Genomic DNA, 6,000 nt, shown 5'->3' with positions numbered 1-6,000 from the left:
ATTACTCAAAGAACAGAGAGGAAAAAGAAAAGAATTATTATTGAGTATAACTTCACAGCAAATCTATTCGAAGTGAGACAATTTAGCACATTCTTTCCTAATACTTTTTATTCCTAATAATTCCTATTATGTGGAAATATTTGTGCTCAGTTTATTTATTGCACTAGGAAATATTTCATCTTTAAGGAGAGCAGCACTCTTCAAATGACTCCGGCTTTTACCTAATGAGCCAATAAGTTAGTGATTGTTTGATGTGTACATATTGTGTTTCAAGTCTCAGTGGAAAGTTGCCAAGACTTTTATTGAGTGGTAATATTTTCTTCTTGCTGGTTTTGGATTTCTCTGAGGATCAGCAGTTAACATAGTGTTTTCTGTTACAATTAGATTAAAGTGCCAGAGATTTGTTTTTCCTTCATTCAATTTTTTTAATTGGGTCATTCCTTAAAAGGTTATCTTAATATAGTAAATGCACTACCTCGATGAGTGAGGCTTGCTAAATGATACATGGAGTTTTGCTATTAGGGCTCTGTACAAAGAGGTTTCTTATATAAAATTTACATCCTGGCAGTAGTAATGATAAACAGTAAGTTACAGAACAAACTAGACTGTTCTTCACAAGTGCTAGGCTCGCTTGTAAACAAAACAAAAAATTACACAAGTATAAAGAAAATCCTTAATCTTTTAAACTCAGTGGAGTGGTCTGTAGCAGCTCTAAACTGGCCCGTGCCCATTTTGGTGACCAGTATTATGTAGGCTTATGCTAGTTAAGGATCTATAATAGGGGTTTGTGCAAATCATCACTTTGGTTTTAGTTTTCATTGATACCACTTCAATCTCTGGACCACTGTAATAGACAGCAAGAAAATTTTGATTGATATATTTTTATACTGTAGTGGCAGATTTTGAATGATTTGAGTGGGTAGTTGTGACTTGCTGGGGTTTGTTGAAAAACAGTTACTGAAACGTTGCAAACCTTTCTGGCTTAGCTTGAGTTGCAATTTGTTATTATTTGTTATTAGTTTATTTGATTGCAGATCTTCTTCAGTCTTCAAGTTTTTTCTCTCTGTTAATATAAAGAAATAACTGTAGACAGGTGAAGTAAACTCAGCGTTCAACAAAGAGCCTTGAATAAGCAACATGTATTATGTCCTAGTTATATTCTATTACCCATTTTTGAAATGAAACCTAAAAAACCTGCTGTAACTCCCCAGGCAGTTCAGAGCACTTGATTGTCCAAAAGGTAAAAACTTCACAGAAAAAAAAAAAAAATACATCTCTGAGCACCTTGCTTCTGGTGAAACATGAAGTTATCATTAAAAAAAAAAAAAAAAAAAAGCCTGATGAGAGATTTTAATGCAGTTTTAACTCCCTTTATATTCTTTAGTATAAAAAAATATTTAACAGAGAAACTGCAAAACAGATAATATTTGAAACTTTAACTTGTAATATAGCATTACAAATGCCACTGAGTAGACTTATAATTCACAAACTAATACCTGGAGTCTTTGTTAGCTCAGTCATCAGTAGACCTCAGCAGCAGATTCACAGAGAGCTGAAATGTAGAGAATGAAACAACAATACAGATAGTGAAAACTATTGATGGATCAAAGTAGAAAAAAAGGTATAACCTTTGATGGTAAACCCTTTAATTCATCTTAAACATTTTCTTGATGTGACCATAAGGGAGCTAGTTCTGAGACTATTGTCAAATTCTGGCAGATTCTGATTTTTCATTTACTGTAATATTTTTAAAGCAATATAGGTAATGTTTTGTTGCTAGGTTTAAATAGTTTATTTATGCACTATTTCCTTCAGGCCCATGTGAAGCTTAGAGGGCCATTCTGTCATATGCTGTAGACACAACCAGTAACAGTTAGCCCTTAAACTAATACTTTGTAACCAAAATAGGCATTGAGTAGTGGAATCAGAGAGAAGAGATTGTGAAATGTTACCCGAAGGCAGCAAGGATCACAGCCAAAGAATCACTCAGGTTTCTTTTGTATCTGTCCCTGAACTGCTAGGCCATACTGCTCTTGAAAGGTGATTCATTCTTGTATTCTATTCTGGTGTGCTTTGACACATGTAGTCACACGTCTTAAAATCTAGTAGCTAGGTGAAAATTTTAACCTTCAACTGAGTGTAAATTTAAGGGATACTGAAGGCTATTGAGATCTCTTATTTTAAAGACTGGGGTTTTGTCTTGGATTTTTTTCGTAGGGTTTGATTTTTGCCTTCCTTATTCGGAACATGCAGTATTGTAAGTAATGTCCTGACTAACTTGCAGACAAGAACATAGGAACAATGTGATTGTTTACTAAACAAAATTCTCATTGGTGAGAAAAAGAGTGTCACAGTTAAGACTAAAAATATGAAAAATATATATATTTTCAATTAGTATGCTAGTACAGTACTTTCTGCTGTTTGTTTAATAATGAATTGACTAGATCAGCCTTAAATGCACTTCTTCTCTAAGCACTTCCAATTCTGAAGATGAGAAAAACTGTTGGCAGTCTTGACAGAAAGTGGAAGCATGCAGAGTAGAAACATTGCTTGCTTATCGTCCATCTGAGGTGACCAATTAACACATTCTTTCCATCTATTTAGCATACAAAAATTAAAGAGTCAAGCTAATTAGTTAATGTTGCTATTAATGATGTAGCAAACATTGATAGTATATTAAATTCTGTATAAAGATGCAAAGGAAAGACATGATTCCTTCCTTCAGAGCCCACAGTCTTAACTGGGAGAGTCACGCAGACTCCACCAGTACTTGTGGGCAGCACCAGGAGAAGGTCCACCTTATCAGAAGTCTGGGAATTTCACTTGTTTTATTTATGTAGTGGGTATTCTGGTGACACAGAATTTGCAAGAGTAGGCGGGGATGATTGATCATGTTGAAACCTGTATATATAACCTTTCAAGGTTGGATGAGATGTGCATTAGAGCTGATATGCAAAGGTGTCTGAAGGGAGGAGAGAAGCAAAGGAGAATTTTCTCTCTGTCAGACACTATCCACCAGAAATGCACAGCTTTTAGACTAAACTGTGACCCATATTGCTTGTTTTCATGTGACAGTATTTACATAAAGGAGTCAGGAGGCTCTCCTTTCTGTAGAAGAGGACAGAAATATTTGAAGCTTCTAGCTGATTTTACTTCAGTGTATTCTTGCACAGCAACTGCAATTGTTTCCTGTGACTGCTGGAGAGCTACTCCATGGATACTTTCAGTAGTGGATGCCAGAAATTAGAGTTTAGCATAGTGATATTTCTCTAACTGGTCTTCCCTGAGAAGATTTCCTGTAAACCCTGATGTATATATGTATTTGCAGAGAAGACATTTCAGCCACATGCATACTCAAATTAAAAAATATCTACAGCTATTTCTGGAAACAAGAAAAATGAAGCCTTTTGAGTTTCACTGAAGAATCACCTGAATTCTTAAGCATAGACTCTTAGTTCCAATAAATCATATGCCCACAGTATGGGAATTAATATTATTCACATTGGCAGAAGTTCTGGCCTTTGTAATAGAAGAGTGTATATTCAAGTAAAAAATCAGAAATACTAGAATGCCATACATTAAAACCTGTGTAAAAGATACTCTTCTTATTTTGGAAATGTCTTTTTACCATCTTAATGTTGTATAAGACAATAGACCGTTTTATTTTTTATTATATTAATCCTTTTGTATTCTCGTCAGAATCATATATCAGCATGTAAGGAAAGTATAGTGAGTAGTAGTATTTGAAAATTGTGTTAATTTAGATTACAGTATGGAAAAAATGAGAAATGGCCTCTAAATAAAAGGGAGCTGTGAGAATGTTGGATTCAAAATAAACAATCCAGACTTTGGTACAAGGCCAAACTGCCTGTGATATATTGCTAACTTTAACATTTGCTGCAGAGACAGCAGGTCAGTAGTTAAAACTATTTAAGTACTGCATATACTGATTAGAGGAAGCAACATTCTTAAACACTGATGAAGAACCAAGAGCCTGAAACACCACTTGGTTTTAACTAGTCTGTTTATTAAATCATAGTAAGCAGATGTGGGGCCAAGTAAAGGAAGCTATTGTGTTAATTTAGGTCTGAGCCATGCTAATAGTTGTTTGCCTTTATAGCACCAAGTGATATCAGACCAGCAGGAGGTCACAGTGGGTTTTGATGCATAGTGGAGAGTACTACAGGATTTATGACTGTTACCAGGTGAAAATAATAACATAGCCTTTATTGACTGGAATTATGTCTGGGATTCTTACTTCTAAGCATAAAGATGAGAACTGGAAAAAAGAGGTTTTAACAGAGAAAAAGAGAAGGTAACTACGCTGCAGAGAATATGGAAGATTCTTTAAAAATCCTTGAAGTCACTTGAGACTTTCTAGTTCATAAAGGAAAACTGGTGAGATACTGTCACGAATTGGAGAAGCAGATTAGCTCTTTCTACCACTTTATTGCTCAGTAGTGAAGTCTAGAAAGGAAATCTCTCCTTTGTGATGAAAAGCCAAGATCCGTCTTCTCAAAGATGCTAACTTTTCCTCTTCTCACAGAGTGTACTAGATGAAAGTTATCAGGCCCATTTTAAAATCTTGGTAACCTGGATGTGGGATCACTGATTTCTGTACATGTGAGATGGGCAGAGACATCAGTGACTTTTTTCCTCAAATAAGCTGTTTAGCATCAGATTATAAATGTAAAAGGTTTGATGATGAGTCAGCTCTCCTCTGCTTGGGCTAAAAAAGGACAGGGGTCCACCAAATAAATAAAAAAACCTTGATAGTTTAAGTAAGATGTGATGCACAGAGATAATAAAGAATTAACTAGGAATCTTCAATGTTAAGAAATACTTCTCCATGCCATTCTTGAGGCAGCCACCTTTGAGCAAAACTCAAAATATTCTTTACCAATTTCTTCGTAACTCCCAGCTCTCAATCCAATAGCACTCATTTCATTACACCAGGTAGTTTCCCCTACTGTGCACCCCTCAGAATTCCTAGCTTTCCACATTGTCCTGATCTCTACCAAGGAACCTTGTTTTACCTGGGCTCCACTTTCTGTATTCTCCCCAGTCTCTGCAATTTTCCTTTTATCATCATCCACTACTTGCCCAGGTGTTTAAAATGAGGCACAATATGAACACACAAAGTAATTTGTTTGGTGCTTGGCTTGTTCTACCTTGCTTTCTGATCCAGAACAGTTATCTGGAGAACTAAATGTTGTGTAATTCTGTTCTAGTAATTTCCAGGGAAACATATTAAATGGCCTCATGAAGAAGACCTGGTCTCCAGACCCCACCTTTAGCCAGTGGTTTCACCCACTTGCAACAAATGGGTTCTGTGGAAAATGCAACATGCAAGTACAATTATGAAATTAAAGCCTAATAGTGCATGTGCATGAGAAGGGTGAATTAAAGCTGTACTGGTATGTTGTAACTTTCAATTCCTTAACTCTAACATACAGTTAAACTGTATATTAGCTGTATGTTAGCTTAATCAAATATGCCACATTTTACTTCATAAATTATTTTTTTTGGTGAATTTTTATATATTTTTTTTTCATGTCTGACAAATGTTTAGGAAAAAAAGTAAATCCTAACAATCTTATTTCTTTATTGTACATTTTTTTTCTGCCATATATCACAGCAGTTATGTCACAAGAGAATACTATGAAAATAAACATCTGAAAGAATTACATGTAAAGCAGAAAATATATTTTGAAAAAATCTGTAACTTGGTTTTGTTTCTGATTTAAGACATGTGAATACTTTCTTTTCCCAACAGTGAAAACTCTTCTTTGTGGAGAAAAGAAATGAAGACCAAATCAAACACTCAGATCTTTTTTAGTTTGTACAACATTTTGCACTTCTTACAGAAGGATCCACTTGAAATTCAAAATAGCACTTCATAGTTAATCACCTTCCATGCTGCACAGAGTGTGTGTTAACATTTGTGCTTATCTAAGGAGCAGTTATATACATGGAAATGAAGAATTATTTGACACTTAC

This window comes from Tyto alba, unplaced genomic scaffold, assembly GCF_018691265.1.
Source record: "Tyto alba isolate M040663 unplaced genomic scaffold, T.alba_DEE_v4.0 Super-Scaffold_14, whole genome shotgun sequence".
Taxonomy (NCBI): Eukaryota; Metazoa; Chordata; class Aves; order Strigiformes; family Tytonidae; genus Tyto; species Tyto alba.
The sequence above is the reverse complement of the archived record's forward strand: the minus strand, read 5'-3'. Positions refer to the sequence as shown.